Below are 18,973 nucleotides of genomic sequence, written 5' to 3'. Positions count from 1 at the left end.
CTCTGGTCCATATACCAATGAGGAGAAGCTAAGCGACACAGACTCTGTGATCCGTAATCCTGACCACAGACGTCAGTCTAGAGTGTTAACATGCTGAAGATGTATCATGTGACTTCAGCCAGAGGAGAGTGTCTCGCGGGACTCTGTTGTCCCTGTGTCCACGGTGTACACTTCTGACGGTGACGAGGATGGCCTAGTGCTCAGGAACGCTCCCCAGCAATGTGCTAGGCTATCCACTAACCCTAACCCTATCCAACTCAGAAGTGTTGGCAGATTTACCGTCTCACCTTAGCCACTTGTGTGTATATGGATATTTCCCGATTAATATGCGATTATCCCATGCTCTTTATCCCATGCTCTTTATCCCATGCTCTTTATCCCATGCTCTTTATCCCATGCTCTTTAGTGACACTCTGACCCAGACTACGGTTATCCAGCACAATATTGATGTGAATAACTCGGCACCCATCCGTCAGCATCCCTACAGGGTCAATGCTACTAAATGTACCATCATGAAGAAAGAGGTGAAATATCTGCTAGACAGTAGGCTTGCTAGTAGGAGCTCCAGCCCCTGGAGTTCGCCATGCTTGTTGGTACCCAAGCCCGACAGTACTTCCAGGTTTTGCACAGACTTTCGCAAAGTGAACGCAGTTGCAGTCCCCGACCCCTATCCGCTCCCATGGATGGAGAGGACTGTATAGATAACATTGGTTCTGTACGTTTTGTCAGTAAACTTGATTTACTTAAGGGATACTGGCAAGTCCCCTCCTGCTTTCACTATCTCAGCATTCGTAACACCTGATGCTTTCCTGCTGTACAATGCGTAACGCTCCAGCCACCTTCCAAAGGCTGGCTAACACTGTGTTGTCAGACGTCCCACATTGCAATGCCTATCCTGATGACTTGGTTGTGTGTACCAACACCTGGGTAGAACACATCAACACATTAAGATCAGTGTTACTACAGTACATCTGGTCATATTTTGCAGTATACAAGCCAGCAGACTTTTCTGGCTGTATTGACCCACAATCCTGTGCGCAGCAGAAATTATGTCACAATGTGCAAGTCACACCTTGACAGACAGGTGTTTTGATGAATCCACAGTGACGGATGAGGTAGTCCACAGTGACGAATTTCAAGGTGCAATGTTATGACCAGGTAGTATGTGTCCCAATTGGATGCATACTGCGGGCAAAGTAGTACTTTCTAGGGGCAGCTGTAGTATGTACTTTCTTGGGGCAGCTGTAGTATGTACTTTCTAGGAGCAGCTGTAGTACGTACTTTCTAGGGGCAGCTGTAGTACGTACTTTCTAGGGGCAGCTGTAGTACAGTACGCACTGGTAGTAAAAAGTAGAATATGCGATTGGGAACGCAGCCAAGGTCATTAGACCTGGAGAGGAAATGCATTATCACTCCAAACAGGAAGTCTGGAGTCTGCATCCAATCAAATCAGGCCATTTGAGTTCACAGCTTTTTATTTTTTTTGTTGCCATGTTTGTGAGATCGTTTAGGTGTGTTTGTGTGTGTGTGTGTGTTGTCGACCTGGCCGCCAAAACCGAAGGGTCGCCTGCCTGGGGATCAACCGTTAGTATTCCCGAGACGGGAGTGGTACCAGACGAAGGTACTAAGAAAAGATTAGTGAAAGTAGACAAGGTCAAAGCAAAAAAGTCTCGTACCAGGATCCCCCAGGAGGTTTGGAAAAAGATGTCCAAACAGGAAAGGTCAGTCATCTTGGAGGAAAGGAACAGAGAAGCTAAGGCAAAGAGACTGTTAAGTAAGGCTATTAAGGCCGAGATCCAACTAGAACCAGACCAGACAAAGGTCAAACAGGAGCCAGAGCAGCTAATCTGGACCCTCAAACCACTTGATCCTGAGTATCCAACCTTTGAACCCCTCAGTATTGAGGCGACTCTTATGGACTGCTCGTCAGATCCATTCATGGGCCTCACAGGGGAGGGAAATACAGAGCAGAGTGTAATTGACCCCCCCGTTGAGGAGGCCACCGAATTGGTGATTGACCTCCCCGATGAGGGGGCCACCGGACAGGTGAGTGACCTCCCCTTTGAGGAGGCCACTGGGCCTATTAGTGGCGGGACAGATGAGTGTATTACTGCCTTGCAGGGGATGATGGCAGATCCTTTCGTATAAGAACCTTTTTGAATGCAAACCTGATCTGTTGAAATGTGCTGATCATATTGTGCTTTGCTACACGCTTACAGTATGCTTAGAGTGCAGACAAGTAAACACAGACATGTAGAGGAGTAAACACAGACATGTAGATGTGAACACATAGACACCAAGCAGGATACACCCATAAGGAACACACTCCACTCACACAGACATGAACTACACCCAAAGAGCAAATATACACATTTACATATACATAAACTATACATTTAAGATTTAATAGAAATGTTATTATGTTAAGTTATAAGAGATGATTTGTTTGAGAGTAATATTGTGAAAGCATTGAAAGAATGAAGCCATAAAAGATAACTACAGTATGTTTAGCATGGTTGCCTGTGTGTGTTGTCGTAACAACTTGAGCCTCTGATAGGATCGTTGTGAAAGGTTGAGAGAGGAAGCAGGATGCGGTGGGGATGAGGTAATCGGCCATGCACTGTACACGAGGGCCGGAAGTGCGTTTCTCATGTGAGAGCGCTTTTGGCCTTACGGACAGAACATTCTACCAACTAGACTGGTTTGATAAGCAAATATTGACCACAAAGTGCAACTGTTGAATTCTGGAGACATGTTTCTCTTGTGAGAGTGTCTCTGGGTTCCTGGTACTTTTCCAGGGCATGATAAGATCACATGTACAAAATGGTGGCTCGGGGACTTTCCGATGACGGCATGCTAAGATGGGACAAAATGGTGGCTTCCATATATGGTGAGAGGCTGAAGATTCACCGGTCGAAGGTTTCGAAGGTTCTCGAGTGAGAGCAAGGGTATAAAAGAACTGTGTGACTGATAAGTCGTGAGAGATGTCTCCACTGCCCGAGCCTCGTCCAACCCTCCGAAGCAGAAGATCCGGCTGAGAACCTCCCAGCTCCTCATCAACAGCATCCCAGCGGTCGTCCTCCTCGCAAGAGAGAACCTGAGCTCCAGATACTTGCAGCACAGAAGGACCGTTGCGACCGATACCAACTTCCCCCTCCGGCCGGAGGGGCAGCGCCTTGGTGAGAACTGTACTGTAGTCCGTGTGGAAGTGAGTGCCTAAGGCCGGGTGCTTCCTTCTCCGCCTACATCCTATTATTTTCTCTCTCAATCATAACACATACAAATTATCATGTTTTCATATTTTGATCTTTGAATTGGGTTTTTGGTAATGTTTTATTATATTCACTATTGTGTGTTATTAATCATAGGTTCATTGGCTAAATAAATTCTTATTATATATATATTAGAATATATTATTATTATTATATTATAACTTAGATTATATATATATACACATACAATTAATATGATTTATATTTTGATCCTAAAATTAGCTCTGATTTGGTTTATTCTGTTTATTAAGGTATTGTTATTATGTTCAATTGTGCGCTCATGGCTGGCAATGTGTAATAATTAAATCTTGTATAACCATTTAATCATTTCATTAAAATTTCCTCTAAAGGGACTGAGTTTTATTCATTATTATTGGATGTCTTGTAATGCAAAAGTTTAAGCTGTCCAGGCATAACATCTCAAGCTCTTTAAGGTTGATTCTAGACTCAATGTGATTAATACTCCCTTGCAATAAAAGTATACTTATTGCTGATCATCCTACCCGACACGTAACAACTGTCAATAAGGAACAGAGCGGTCGTTAACCAGAGTGGTTTACAAGCGGGTGTCTCTCTCTAGGTCACAGAAGAGATATCACAGTAGGCTGTAACAGGGAGAGCTCTGGGACGGAGACCGTTAGTAGATCGGGCGTGTCTGTTCGAATTACCGGTTTAAGCTCACACGTTTTTGTGCAACTCCCTATGAGGGGTAAATACCCTGAGAGCTAAAAAAAGCATAGAGGCGCCCTTAGAGGTGACTGGTACTGGTAACCCCATAACACCACAGGGGTTTCAGGGAGACATTTTTGGCGTCCCTGGGTGGGCCCGATTTGTTTGAAATCGCCCACCGAATAGAAGAAAAGTGAACTGTCATTACTTGGTAATCTCTTGTCTTTTGTAATTACAGATCCAGGGGGTACCCCTAAGGAACAAAGGTAAGGTTCTGAAGGTACAGTATAAGACGGAACACTGACCAACTAAAAGTTGGGGAAGTGCTCGGAGGTAGCAGTTACAGTAGTGAGACTACTGGTAACTGTTGCGAGAGCAAGGGCAGACCGCTGGCTGGAGGCCGTGCGGTGAGTAGACCCAAGCGGGTGGGACATCGGTGGAGAGAAAGCCGACTACCACAGTGTTGAAGCGGTTGAGTAAACCTATTGCAAAGGTTTGACCCGGCTGTCTTCAAGTGACCTGACGAGCTGAGCTAAACCATTTTTCTAGTGCTCTGTAGGCGCGACAGAGGAGATTAGTGGAATAGCGACTCGGCAGCCGATCATGTCGAATGGGGAAAGTCCCCATGAAGGCCCAAGTGGTCTCGAAGGAGACAAGGGTGAAATAAGACATGGCACAGGAGCCAGGAGCGGCGAAAGCTCTGGGCAACATGCCGTGGTAACAATGCTACCAATGACGGGGGGTTGGGAGGAGCTGGACCCCCGGGTACAGACCATATTGGGTAGATGTGTGGACCTAGGAGAGGGCGGAGCATACCGCCAATATGGTGAAGCCCGTGTCGCAGGAAGAAGGTGGTACGCCCAAGAAGCACTGGAGGTGGGTCGTGACCCATCTATAATAGCAGTTATCCCAAGCCCCCAGGTACTGGGTCCACCGGGAGTGGAGGAATGGCTAGAATGGGTGATGCGAGTGCTGGAGGGGAAACAGGAACTCCTTCCTGGACCGGTAGGGATGATAATGAGTCCAAATTTAGACCATGATTCAATGGTAAAAATGTTGGCTCAGACCGCAGAGCTCCACTATCAGCTGTGTGCTAAGGTATCAGAGGTGCGAGCAGAGGCGGTCAAAAAAGATAATAAACAGAAAGCGGACCTGCTAAGAGTGTGGGCTCGGGAAGAGAGGGAGGTAGAAAACGGAGTCCTGGGTACATCGCTGCGTAAAACAGATAGTGTAGGCACAGAGGGTGTGAGTGATGGGGAGGAGGACTTCCCTGGGGAATCCGGAGGAGGGCAGGGCCCTCCAGAAAGGATTTTCAGTGGTAAGCACACCCCAGTCAGGGCACTATCTATAGAGAGTCAGCTGATTACTAATTGTGTGCAACTATTGAGTACTGTGAAGGAATCACAGGACCGAATAGAGGAGGTGAGAGGCAGGAGCATGAAGGGAAGGTTCCCCATGCCTCAGCTGAACTCCCCGTCATCAAGTACCCCGGGTCCGTCTAAATCTCTCCCAGGTTCGCCAGAGTCTCAGTCCCAAGGCGGGGCTCACAAGAGGAGTCCTGGCCTGGTGACAAGGAGGCAGGGGGAACCGCCTGCAGGAGGTCGGTGTGACCCTGGCCCGGGGTTAGTCAAGGCGTTTGGAAAGTGTGGTTCCAAGCGTAAGGACTACCCAGACCCAGAGGAGCAATACGCCGCAGAGCTGCAAAAGATACTGAAGGAGAGATTAGAGGGTATACCGGAGAACCTAGAAGCGATAGGTAATGCCGCTGGTGATGGTGTCTGTGTGTACCGATGGGTGGGTGGAATAAATGATGTTCAATCCGATGGTATAGTGGTGGCTACAACACGGATGTTGAAAATTCATAAGCCTGAGGAGCGAATGCTGGTGGCCCAGGAGGCCACGGGGTCGTACAAAGAGGCTTTGGATCGGGCCGTACGGAGCCAGGTGGACCCTGAGTATACCAGACAGGTGGTAGTACTCAGATCGTCTCATCTGCGAGCAAGAACGGTGATCCACACTGTGCTCGAACCGGTAAGAGGTGATGAGGAAGGAGCCCTGGTAATCAGTGTGCAGTTGGCCACCCAAAGGGCGTTGGAGGAGGCTAACTCACTAGGGATGAAACGGGTGATGATAGGCCTTAACGCTATGAGGGCTGCGGGATGCAGCTGGTCAGTAGTGGAGGCTGGGATCATGGATGCGGTGAAAAAACAGTGTGGCTATGCGGGCTCTGTTCAGGAGATAGTAGTTGCCTACACAGAAGAGCAGGAACGTGCATGGCTGAAGCAAACCAGGTATATCGAAGGTGCAGGAAGTGGGAAGGGTCGGCCGGGAGGTGCAGACCATTCCTATAGCTCACTACGTGAGGCGGAGTCTCCCCAGAGGAGGGAGACTAGGGCCTCTTCCCGTGCATCCAGGTCATCGGTCCTCAGAAAGGACCAGGGTGCTGGTGAGGGGCACTCAGTAAGAGCGCAGACTCCCAGGCCCAAAGGCGGGAGACATCAGAATGGTGTCAGGATGATTTCGAGTTGGGAGCCCCAAAAACCCCTGTGAGAAAGCCCCATTGGGGAAGGCAGAAAATCCTGAGCACCTCGGAGAGCTCCTCGGGGGAGGAGTCGCCAGAGGAGGAAGCTGGGACAACTGCACAGAAAGCGGGCTCAAGGGTGAGCAGGGTCTCGGAGTGGAGGCTCCACACCGAGGGCCCGTGGCAAGCCCTAAGGTCGGCTAGTATGAGAAGGGCTAAGAAGCCTGTAGCGGTCAAGGACCCTCTCAAGGCCTCGGAGAGGCTGGCTCGTACGTTGGTATATGGTCCACTGGAGGCAAAGGATGGGCGTAAAGTGCACATCCCGGAGGTAGGTCAGAAAGATTTCTCCGTCCCTAAAAGGTGGGCCACCAAGCCTCAGGAAGAGGTAAAAATTGGTGTGGCACTCACGATGGGGGAGATGGGAAATCTTCTGGCCATGCCTCCGTATGCTAAGTTGATCGAGGACCCCAGGTTGACGTCCCCCTTTAGGGAGGCGTACCTGGGAGTAGCGTACGACACCATGCTAAAGAGGCTCAAGAAAGCCGCCTGGAAATGGGCTCGGGAGAACCAAGACACAGACCCTGAGGTACTGTCCTCCTCTGAGGAGGAGGGGCAGCCAGGGAATGGGAGACCAGGTGTGTCACTCGAGCGGGCTGTACGACAGCTGAGCCTGTCACCCGGTAGGGGGAGAGGTAAATCTCCCATGCGGTCTGCAGCCTCAGTGGTCTCAGGAAGAAGTTCAAATAGGTGGGATGACTTCAAGGAGTTAAAAAAGATCCAAGCCATGGTGCGGCACCTAGACCCAGGAGAGTCCAAGCAGGACTACCTGGTTGAGGTCTGGCCCATGGTGAGGGGAGCCACTGAGTGTGAGGCCGCCCGGAGGGGCTGGCTAGGCCGAGTGATAGGGACGGCTCTGAGAGGTAGGCTAACCGCCGAGGAGCATTATGCTCGCTACACCAATGAGGATGAGGGGGATGAGGAGGCTCTGATACAACGAGGACGAAAGAAACTGAGAGATGATGGTTCTCTGTCTGGGGTATGGTATGCCATGAAAGACGAGATCCCGGTGGACCGCCAGGTGAAGGTGCTACAGGCCCTTACCAAGGGGTTCCCCGGGGAAATGGACTTCGTCAAACTCCCCAAACGGGGAATGTTTGACAAGGACATTGACCGAGCGGTAGTGTCGTGGGACCAGGCTAGGCGCTGGTATAATGAGAAGGCACGAAACGGTGCTAAGCAGGGCCCCCCCACAGAAAAGGGGAAGGAGAACTCTGTGAGACAGGCCCCGGCCAAAGGGAGGTGGGGGCCACCTCCCATGGCTGGCGTAGCTTCTGCCGGGAAGGCGGCGGCTCCTCAAGGGGAGGAGGGCCAACAGGGAGCTCAAGCTCCGCCCAGAACCGCAGCCCAGCGGAAGCAAGGGGGAGGGCGTAATTACGTGCCTCCTGAGGAGTTCGCTAAAATGACACCGGAAGAGAAGAAGGCACTCTTCGATGCTCGAGCTAAGGCTCGTGAGCAAGAGAAGTAATGGCAGCACTGCGTCGGGTCACCTTGGAGAATGCCTATTGGGTAGGGGATGAGATCTTCACTAAGGTGGAGGGAGAACCCTACCTGGTAGACACTGGGGCCGAGGTATCGATGACCCGACGGATACTCCCGGTAAGGGGGTATTTAAAGGTGCGGCTGGCCGATGGCATGGTGCGCTCAATGACCTATGGGGTCTGGAGTGGCATTGTGTGGCTGCTGGGGCCTTCTAATCTGATAACTACGAGAGATTTGGCGAATCTCTACAAACCTCGCAGGCAGCGAAGGGATGTGGTGAAGGCGGAGAAGGTGCTGTGTGCACGGGTGGTGGGACTAGGAAGTCTCACTAGTGCTTCTCTTATGCAACCATGGTATAAACCAATTGACGTTGCGGAGGCCACTGAGCACAGGGTGCTGGAAAGTGATCTCTCCCCGGAGGGGAAAGAACGCCTGAGAAGCATTTTGGCGGGAGCCAGTGTGTCAAGGTTCAAGAATGATTGTGGAAAGCTGGGGCCGGGGTTCACTCACACCATAGAGGGTGGGGTGCATCCGCCGGTGCGGCAGTATCCACTGATCCCAGGAGCAGTAGAAGAGATGGACAAGATAGTCCATGAACTACTGGCTTTAGGGGTAATCAGGGTTGAGCCAAATCCTATCACCAATAGCCCTATACAGGCCGTAAAAAAGCCTGAGAGTAGCGGGGGTGGATGGAGACCGGTGATCAACTTTAAAGCTCTGAACCGACGCACTATCTCCAATAGGGCGAGTCTAATTAATCCTCAGGGGACGCTGAAAACTTTAGAAGTCAAGCGGTTTAAATCATGCATTGATTTGGCCAATGGGTTTTTCAGTTTACCTCTGGCAAAAGCCTCCCAAGGCAAAACAGCATTTACTCATAAATGCAGGAGTTATGTATGGGAGAGGCTTCCACAAGGTTACAAAAACAGTCCAAATGTGTTCCAAGCAGCGGTAATGGAAGTGTTAGCTGGCCTCAATGCTACGGTATACATAGATGATGTGTACATAGCAGATGACGAGGAGGAGGCACACCTAGACCGGCTAGAACAGGTTGTGAGTAGACTCACAAAAGCAGGACTGAAGTTGAGCCTAAAGAAATGCCAGTTTGGGCAGTTCCAAGTCAATTACCTGGGGTTCCAGGTATCGACGGAGTTGGGACTGTCTGAGGGGTATCGAGAGAAGGTGGCCAGGATTAGGCCACCAGGCTCATTGAATGAGCTGCAGAAGGTGCTAGGACTCTGTAACTATGTGCGTGACCATGTGGAGGGATACCAAATGTATGCCCGTCCACTGTATGCTCGGCTGAGAAAGCCTGAGGGCGAGATGCCCACAGGCAAGAAAGCTTGGGTGTGGTCAGCCACAGACCAGAGTAACCTGGAGGCACTAAAAACAGCTATTCTACGAGCAGTGACTCTCGAGCCTAGGACACTGGAATGTGGCCTGGAGGTTACAATCTATGTCGAGGACGACAGCGCAGTGGTGCGTGTGAGAAACCACGGTGGGGGCCTAGTAACGCTATGGAGCTATACTCTATCCTCGGTGGAGCATAAATATCCACTGGAGGAGAAAGAACTAGCGACGTTAGCAAAGTACTGGGGCCCCCTAAAAGAACTGGCTCAAGGTCAGAAAATCAAAGTGACAACACAAAGTGTGGTGCATCGTTTCCTGAAGAAGGAAACGATCGAAAGCACCAAGGCTACGAATATCAGATGGGGTAGGTGGAGAGATATTCTCCTTGACCCTGATCTAGATATAGGCCCGGAGGGCCCGGCTAAGAGATCTAAGCCAAAACCGGATGTGACAACTGAAGCCTGGCAGTGGGAACTGTACACGGATGGCTCCAGGAAAGGGAGCGACTCGATGGCTATCTGGGGCTTCATCCTCAAGGAGGATGGAGTAGAGAGAAGCCGCCAGAGAGGCCGGGTGTCCGGTACAGCTCAAACTGGGGAAGTGAACGCAGTGTTAGAGGGATTGCTCGAGCTTGAGAAAAATAAGATCAAGAGAGCTCGAGTAATTACCGACAGCTACTACTGCGCCCAGGCCTTGAAAGAGGACTTAGAGATATGGCAAGAGAACGGGTTCGAGGGTGCCAAGGGGAAGCCTGTGGCCCATCGAGACCTGTGGCTCAAGATTGCCGAGCTGATATTAAATATGACATTGGAGGTGGTGCACCAGAGGGCGCACACCACCAAGGGGGAACATTGGCAGCGCAATGCGGAAGTTGACCGCTATGTGCAAGAGAGACAAATTGTTTTGATCGGTGCTGAGAAGTGGGACAGAACACCCAAGGGAAGGGTGGTCCCAGATGAGTGTGTGGGTGAAGTAGTCACGGCGGTGCATGAAGCACTGGGTCACGTCGGACTATTTCCCACACGGAAGGAGCTGGGAAAGCAAGATCTCTGGGTCTCAGAGGTAAAAGTTCGCCGAGTACTGGCGGCGTGTGATGCGTGTGCTAAGTATAACGCTGGGAGGCGAGGACAGAGAGTTGGAGGCCAGACCATTAAAAGTACTGTGCCCTGGGGATCCGTGTGCATGGATGTCGCGGGTCCCATGGGGGTGAACGGGAAAAAGGGAGAGAGATACCTGTTGGTCTTGGTGGACTCGATGTCAGGGTTTGTAATTGTCAAACCAGTAAGAGCTGCTAATGGTAGCAGTGTGGTGAACATGCTGGATCAGACCTGTGCTACACTGGGGGTGCCCAGAGAATTGAGAACAGATAATGGTTCTCACTTCAAGAATGCACAGGTGGATGCATGGTGCCAAAGGCATGGTGTCATACGGGTCTATTCACCTCCCTACACTCCACAGGCAAATGGAGTAGGAGAGAGGACAATAGGCTTAGTCAAAGGTTGGATCGCTAAGAACGCGAATACCCGAGACTGGAGCACAAAGGCCTTAGACATAGGTCTAGCTCTAAATGACAGACACCGAGTCAAGCGGGCCTCGCCGGCTGAGCAACTCAACCAATGCCCTTTCCGGTCTGAGGACATAGGGAGGGGCCAGGAGAAAGGGGGAGGGCTTAAGATGAGAGTCCCTCTTAGAGTTGGTCAGAGAGTGTGGATTAAAGCTAGGCTACACCCAACAGACGCAGCAGTAAAAGCAAAGTACGAGAAAGAGGACACTGTAGTGAGAATAGTCGACAGTAACACAGTAGAGTTAGAGAAGTATGGGATCCAAGGAGTAGAGCAGCTAAAACCATTTTCAATTTAGAATCAACTAGGAGCTTTTTAATGGCTGATAGCCTGTCCAAGGCCCTTATGAGGCCAGATAGCTTACCACCCTGGATTCGTGCAGCCACGGTAAAGGGGGTGGTTATTACTAGGAGAACCAAGGAAGTTTTGTGGGTAGGAAGAGCATTAGCTAAGTTGAAGGAGGCTAAAAAAAGGTAAGATAACAGAAGAACCAGAAAAGGTGGTGTGGAGCAGACTGATAGCAGGATGTGTAGTCTGCCTGAATGGACCTGAGTTAGATATTTTATACTTAGGACCAGGAGATAGTAGGCCACAGGTCTTTTTACGAACAGGACCAAAGTCCTATGGGGGTGTGGCATCACCATGCATGGTTATGCATAACTATGTCTGTGGCCAGTGTCGGGTGACGCAACTGGCGAGACTTGAGTTCTATGCACAGCATAGTACTGAGTCGGGGTTCAAGGACTTCGATTGGTTGGCCTCTGAATGTCAATGCCTATGGGATGGCGAGAAACTCCATAGTTGTGGAGTGTGCCAATTTGCCCTGGGGGTGACATCCGGAGGCCCACGGTCCTTAGTCTGGGCCAGCCAAGGGAGTGGTTGGCAGGTGAGAAAAGCCTGGGACCCATTGATGAGATATGATGAAGTGAACGGGATCGGTCTCAGGTCATTGATGTCTCACAATGATGGTGGAGCAGGGTGGGAACCTCCAGGGGACTGGTCGCTTCCATATACAGGAAACGGTGAGATGCTGAGCCTACTGGCAGGGCCCTCTGTAACCGATAGTATAATCCTGCGTAGAAGCGCAGGGGCGGACTATGCGGCCTGGGAGAGGGTGTTGTCAGAGGGATGGCCAGATGAGTATTGGGAATACAATTCAGAAGGGTCGAAAGGCTGGTTGTCTCAGACCAAGGGGCAACTCTTGAGGGTCTGGAGAAAGGAGTCCAGCCAGCCCACAGACGTGGTCTGGGGGGCGAGTACGGAGGAGATGAGCCGGGAAGGCTATAGGGAAGTTGAAATACCGAATGGTATGACTCAAGGGTCTATAGGCCATCACTCTTCTGGGAGGGACCCAGGAAGGTCAGGTTGGGAAACTGCCAATGTGGCCTGGGAAAAGTTCCTCAGAGAGCAAGACGGGAAGGGCCTACCAGCGGGGTTCGCTGATAAATGGACTGGACCTTGGGGGCTCACAAATTGGGGAACGCTGTTAAGAGAACTGCTCCATGACCGCCCTGAACCTTGGGACGACCTTGACCATCCCCTGCCGAGGGAATGTGGGTCAAGGGACTCAAAGCTAACCTTTATGGGGACCCAGCTGGATGGCTGGAACCTAAGGGGAGTTGAGACCAAGGAAAAGAGGGTGAGGGTATGGATCACGCCTGAGGACAGGCTCAGGGATGGGAGAGTGCAGTTGGTAGGGTCGTTGGTCGAAAGGGCCCCTTTCCCAACGTATCCGCTGCTGTCAGCCCCCGTCGAAGTAGTTTTCAAAGCAGTGGCGGTGCCACTCGAGGGCATGTATTCACTGGGGGTGAATATCTTCCCGGTACGATCAGCAGCAAATCCATACATGTGGGATAGTAGGGCAGTCCCAGGACCCTTGGTGATCCTACATTCTCCTTTCCAGCCTGGGATGGCTGTGGGAGTGAGTAGAGGGGGACAGTACTTAATCTCCGAAGCCGGGACTCAGCCTGGTAGTAACGGGGTGGAGTGGCTGCCTAAAGGGTCACCGATTGGTGGGAAAAGTCTGCCTGAAGGCACAGCTGGGCCGGGAGGCCTGTCAGAGGGCCAGGGGGGTAGAGAAACACCCCCAACCCTTGAGAAAGAAGTAGTAGGAGGAGCTAAGAGGCCGGTTAAAAAGAGGCAGGGCAAAAAGCCAAACAAGGGTTTGACAGAGACGATCAGAACGCTGAGACAGCGACTGAACGGTAAAAAACCTGCTCCCTTGCCTCAGAGTGGTCCCTCGGTTTAGTTTCTCCTTCGCTATGAGCCAACCTGCGGGGATCAACCGTCAGCATCCCCGGGAGGGGAGTAGTAGGAGAAAGAGAAAAAGGAGAAAGACGGCAGGAGAAAGAACCCCGCAGGATGGCCCTAAGAATGAGGAAGGAGTACTGGAGGAGTGCCAGTGGGGGCATTATTAGCTTACAAGTCAACGGATTCCTTTTAGAGACGGACCTCGAACTCCAGTGCTGGATAAATGTGATCCAGTGGTAGGTGAGGTGGAGTTGGCGGAGGTTTTAGTCTGGGAAAAGGAGTCAAAATGGCCATGGGGCTATATGGGGCAGGCAGCCCCATATTACCCCTGGGTCGATCAGGCCTGGTTGGCACACAGACGGCCGGCGCCGTGGGACAGAACTCGGATGATTCTGTCTAGAACAACACTGTTCGGAGGTTGGATAACCTGTCGAACAGGGCCAAACTATCTCAGTCCTCAGAAAGGAGAGTTCATTGAGATTTGGGTGCATAATCGATTATGTTTTACCAATTGCTCATGGATGTCTGCCTGGCCAAGGGAGATAAGTTTGGGAAACTCAGGGAGGGGAGAGGTGATGCTCGAGGAGCATGAAGACCTCCCCCTCAGAGTGATCACGGAAGTGAAGGGGTGGGGCAAGATGGGAAGGCCCGCCCTACAAAGTGACCTGCTGGGATGGCAGAGAAGAGTCTTAACAGAGTACAGACTGGGAGATGTGTCATTGGTGCGATGGCTTATCTATGTGGGTCCATGGTATGAATCACCACGGGCCGCTGAAATAGATGAGCATTGCCTGACTGGGAATTGTCAGAAAGGGCACTTTAACCATTCAGGAGATCTGTGGTACTCATCTGTGCATTGCCTACGAGGTGGGCAGTTGCAGGTCTGTGATTTCCCTGTACCCCTGGTCACGGACTGGGTGCTTCCTGAAAAGGGAGGAGAGACAGTAGACGAGCTACCTTTCTCGGTGCACGGCACGAGGAGTTACCTTGGTTTACTGGCTAGTTGGAACGTACTCCAGGAACCTCGCCTGCCTTTTCACCTGCGGGTGTGGAGGGCTTGGAGGGTCCAGTGGAAAGGATTCAGTGAGCTGGATAGGCCAGTAAGAGGCCTGTTGACTCTGGGGCCATTGTCAAAGGTGGAGCCCCGGTACGGGCTGGATCACACTCAAGTAGACTTGCAGATCGAACCACAGAACCTGTTCTTTACCTCCAGTATTCTCAAAGATAGAGAGGCTGTGGAGGGGTACGCAGGGGACAGTTTGGTGCAAGCAAGAGAGTGGGCCAGGGGCCAGGCTGGTTTGAAGAGAGGATCAGCACCCATGTGGGTAGGCTTGTCTGAAAAAGAACCAGAACCTCGGTTGGGGGACTTTGTACAAGTGCTTGAACCTGATTGCTGTGAGCATTTCGTCGAGTCATGGACGGAGGGGTCCTAAGGCCGCGACGACGGAGGTTAGGAGCACGAGCCGGGAGGCTGAGGGAGGAACCAGGACGGGGTCCTGGGTATGGAATAATTGCTGCTAAAATCGTGGTGGGGGTGGCAGGAGTATTGATGATATTAGCTGTCATTCTCACTCACGTATTGGGCAATGGTAGCTCGGGAGGAGCTCAAAACCCAATGGGGCAAGGGATTGCACTCGAGCATGGGGAAACTATGTATTTCCGGCAGACGTGTTGGGAAACTCGGCTGTGGCACACCGTAATAAACATGACAGGCCCTGAGAACAGGGCCTGTGTCAAAGGATGGAGAAATATGATAAGACGATGGTACAGAGAGAAGCCCGAGGGGCAGAGTATGCAAGAGGTCATTCAGGGATTGATGACCATAGTGACAGGGCCTAATTGTGAACCCAGGGGAGCGGCGTGGTCAGCGGTTTGTACGTTGATGCAGGCTAAGGGCCTGGTGAAAGGCTTGGAGGTAATGAATAGGACTATCATAATACATTGGCTTGAAAAGACTGTAGAGGTGCTACGGCCTGGCCAGTGTAATTGGATATGTCCTATAGACCCAGAGACAGGCGTCGCCGCAACCCTTCCAAATTATTACTGTAACCACGTTTGTGTTCAGGAGAAAACACTAGACTGGCCCTACTGGCATTATGGAAATCCATCCCTAACATTTCCCTTGTCCTCGGGAGAGGAAAATGTGACATGTTATGATATTCTCCCCGAGAACAGGGATCTGTGGGGATATTTAAATCTAACGTGTGGGCGGGAAGCCCATAGTAAGCTTCGACGGAGGAAAAGGTCAATTGGGCCTCGACCTCTGCGTCGGAAGCCAAGAGATGCAGCAGAGCAGTGGAAACAGGCACAACAAAAGGCTGTGCAGAAGCACAAGCGGTGTATGAGGGAGGCCATGGATAAACTGGAGTCGTGTTACTGGCCAACTAGGAATCGGTGTGAGGGTCAGAACTATTTCGTTTTAGCACCTGGTAAAGTTTGGCAAGCGCTAAGACAGTATGGTAGAACCGTGGGTGAGTTAGTAACATATATGTTTAGACCACAAGGGGAGCCCGACTCTGTAACAGTAACATATGACATTGGGCTAAATGCAAGTTTACCATGGGTATGGCTAACGAAAGCGGCCTTCTTGGTAGGAAGTGGAGTCCCCAAAGGGGAGATGGACTTCTTAGGCCCGTATGATCAGGAAATGTACATTCAGAAATTGCCAAATCCCGATGATTTGCACAATGCCCCTAAGGACCAGTTTCAGGAAATAGACAAGTGTGTAGTACAACGATTGCATGATGCACTCAATAACACGGACTTCGTTGATACAGGAAACTCGCCGAGGTGTGAACTATGGCAGGTATGGGTGAATGATTGGGGTACATGGAGATATGATTGTGATGGGGTGCTAAGAAACCAAACGGTAAAGGGGACTTTATAAGGTTGGTTAGAACACCAAAAACGCAACATGGATACCACTTGGTTTGGGTGGCAGGAGCAGGAGATACAAGATTGGGTGAAGCCGTGTCTAAAACCAGAATATAATTACTGGATAAAGTATCAGTATGTTGCGACACTGTACTCTAAGTATCGTAAAAGATATTCCTATAATGCATACAAAGAGGCGGCTGTAGAACCAAGGCCTTGGAAAATGGTTTGTGATAGGGCAAATACAACCTGTTATATTGAGTTAGCGCGAGCTGACTGCTCGAACCTGAAGGATTGGGACACATTCTGCTCAGGACAGTACGAAGGTCAGTTCGATACTTTTTGGCAAGGGGCGAAGTGGGTTAGGTCCAGTGACGGTACATGGGTGCGTAGTAGGGAGTACATTGGCTGCTACAGGGGTTTCATAGGAAGAATGTTAAATAGGACAAAGATAACATACCCTACGGTGGTACCGTATGTGGCTGACCCGGCACATGGATATGCTGAGGGTCAGGCCTTCCGTCAAAACCTCTGTCAAGGAAAAGAGATGAGTGGTTTTGAATGGGTTGGACCAAATCGCCTGTACAACAATGGTACTTGCGAGTCCCCATCTGAACATTACCTCCACTGCTCTTTCGGGGGTGACCATGAGTGCACCTGGATTGAGCTAGCGGGGTCTTGGCTCTGGGGAGGGGTGAAAAAAGTTGGAGGAGTGGTGTTGGAGGAGATAGGAGAAGGTGTAATGGCAGTAGGCAAGGTTGCCTTTGGTCTGTTACACGGCTTCTTCGCTGCGGCCTGGCCGTATCTCATTGCTGGCATTGGGATCCTGATCGGATGCCTGATGGCCTGTGTCCTCTACAAAGGGGGCGTGAAAGCTGCCTTTGGGCGGTGTGATGGGCAGGGCCCAGAACCCTCGGATGAGGGGACAACTCTTGAAAAAGAGGAGTCATTAGAGATGATGACTCAAAAGGAGGAGGAGCCGAGGGTATAATAGTTAGGCAAAATCGAAAGTAAGTTCATTCACATCACAACAACATTGGGGATAAGCAACTGTAAAAATTTGTAACTAGATCTCAGACTTTAATCATGGCAAACCGAACGCCAGTATTTGAACAAGATATCCGAAAGGAAATCCCACTAGATGTGAGTAATTCGATTCATTTTTGGTTAATAGAGACGATGTGGATATTATATTCTTTGGTAGGGACCTGGAAACCTTTTGAACCAGTAAGGTTTATCTGTATAATAGCAGGGTTAATAGAGGAAGTTAAGAATAATATCTTTGATAACAGACAACGGTACATTCTAACATGGTTTATAGTCTATATGCTGGGACGATATAGATTATCAGAAATTAGGACTTGGAGAGGGGCATTGAAGAGAAGTTTAATACTTCTCTGGGCTACTTGTACAGTAGTTGGGGCTTTTTACCCATTATCAGAAATCTTGGCGGCTATTTGTATGGGATCTATGGTAGCAGGGATGCTCGTTTCTCAATTAGAATTAGTATGCAGAATTAAATATCACCGAGCGCCTTGGGTACCGGGGGTTATTTCTTTGATTCTCTGGGCGTTAGTTTGGGCTACATTAGGAGTGTTAATATAACTCAAATTACTAAGGACAGAGCCTTTAGTTGTATGGTTCATGACATATGCCGCATTCTTCCCAGGGGAATCAACTAGGGGAAGGCCTGTCAGTCGGACGGGATCCTTCACGGTGCCTGGTTCTTCTCCTCTTAGCGGGATGGCCAGAAGAGCTAGCTTACAGCGTGGAGCAAGTCCTCCGCAATAGGGAAGTTGGGTTGACGCCATACCAGAGGCCTAGTTACAGGAAGGAGCTTAACAAATGTTTGTTTTGTTGATGTTGTGTTAAATGTACAGGGGAACATCAGGTGCGGTCAATGCGAAGTTCACCTGGGCGTTGGCGGGAGCTACCTCTGGGTTTACGGACCGCGGGAGTGGTTGTACTGTAACCAGTGTCTCCCCATGTGTAACGGCGGGGGAGACGGGCCAGATGACTGGCTTCTTCATGGCGTCCTGATTCACCCAGGCTCGCCATGGATGATGAAATTTTACCGGGAAGGTACGATAAGAGAGCTTGAGCTCACGGCCAGGGTGGTCAGAACGTCTCTGTTGGGGGCAGAGAAATGGCCGGGAGGGCCAAACAACTGTGGAGATGGGGTCTTTCGACCCGTCTCAGTGAAAGGTTGGGCCTATGAATATGGTCCGAACCAGGGAAAATATCGCATTACTTCTCAATTGCCTGAGGGCAGTGTTTTGAGGGTAAGTGCGATATTATCCTCATTAGATCCTCCCCGGGAGGGGACGGATCAGGTAACGGATGACCCAGCCAGGCATGGTGGGGGTGTCGACCTGGCCGCCAAAACCGAAGGGTCGCCTGCCTGGGGATCAACCGTTAGTATTCCCGAGACGGGAGTGGTACCAGATGAAGGTACTAAGAAAAGATTAGTGAAAGTAGACAAGGTCAAAGCAAAGAAGTCTCGTACCAGGATCCCCCAGGAGGTTTGGAAAAAGATGTCCAAACAGGAAAGGTCAGTCATCTTGGAGGAAAGGAACAGAGAAGCTAAGGCAAAGAGACTGTTAAGTAAGGCTATTAAGGCCGAGATCCAACTAGAACCAGACCAGACAAAGGTCAAACAGGAGCCAGAGCAGCTAATCTGGACCCTCAAACCACTTGATCCTGAGTATCCAACCTTTGAACCCCTCAGTATTGAGGCGGCTCTTATGGGCTGCTCGTCAGATCCATTCATGGGCCTCACAGGGGAGGGAAATACAGAGCAGAGTGTAATTGACCCCCCCGTTGAGGAGGCCACCGAATTGGTGATTGACCTCCCCGATGAGGGGGCCACCGGACAGGTGAGTGACCTCCCCTTTGAGGAGGCCACTGGGCCTATTAGTGGCGGGACAGATGAGTGT

At 50.6% G+C, this 18,973-nt stretch overlaps 1 protein-coding gene across 1 annotated transcript in view; it reads right to left on the bottom strand.

The window, feature by feature from the left end:
- mcc (MCC regulator of WNT signaling pathway) overlaps window positions 1-18,973 on the bottom strand; it is a gene marked incomplete at its 5' end in the record, with an annotated part of 62,358 nt that overhangs the window by 11,601 nt on the left and 31,784 nt on the right. The gene's annotated exons all lie outside the window — the stretch shown is intronic.

This window comes from Borostomias antarcticus (genome assembly GCF_949987555.1).
Source record: "Borostomias antarcticus genome assembly, chromosome: 30".
Classification (NCBI taxonomy): Eukaryota; Metazoa; Chordata; class Actinopteri; order Stomiiformes; family Stomiidae; genus Borostomias; species Borostomias antarcticus.
The sequence above is the reverse complement of the archived record's forward strand: the minus strand, read 5'-3'. Positions and strand labels throughout refer to the sequence as shown.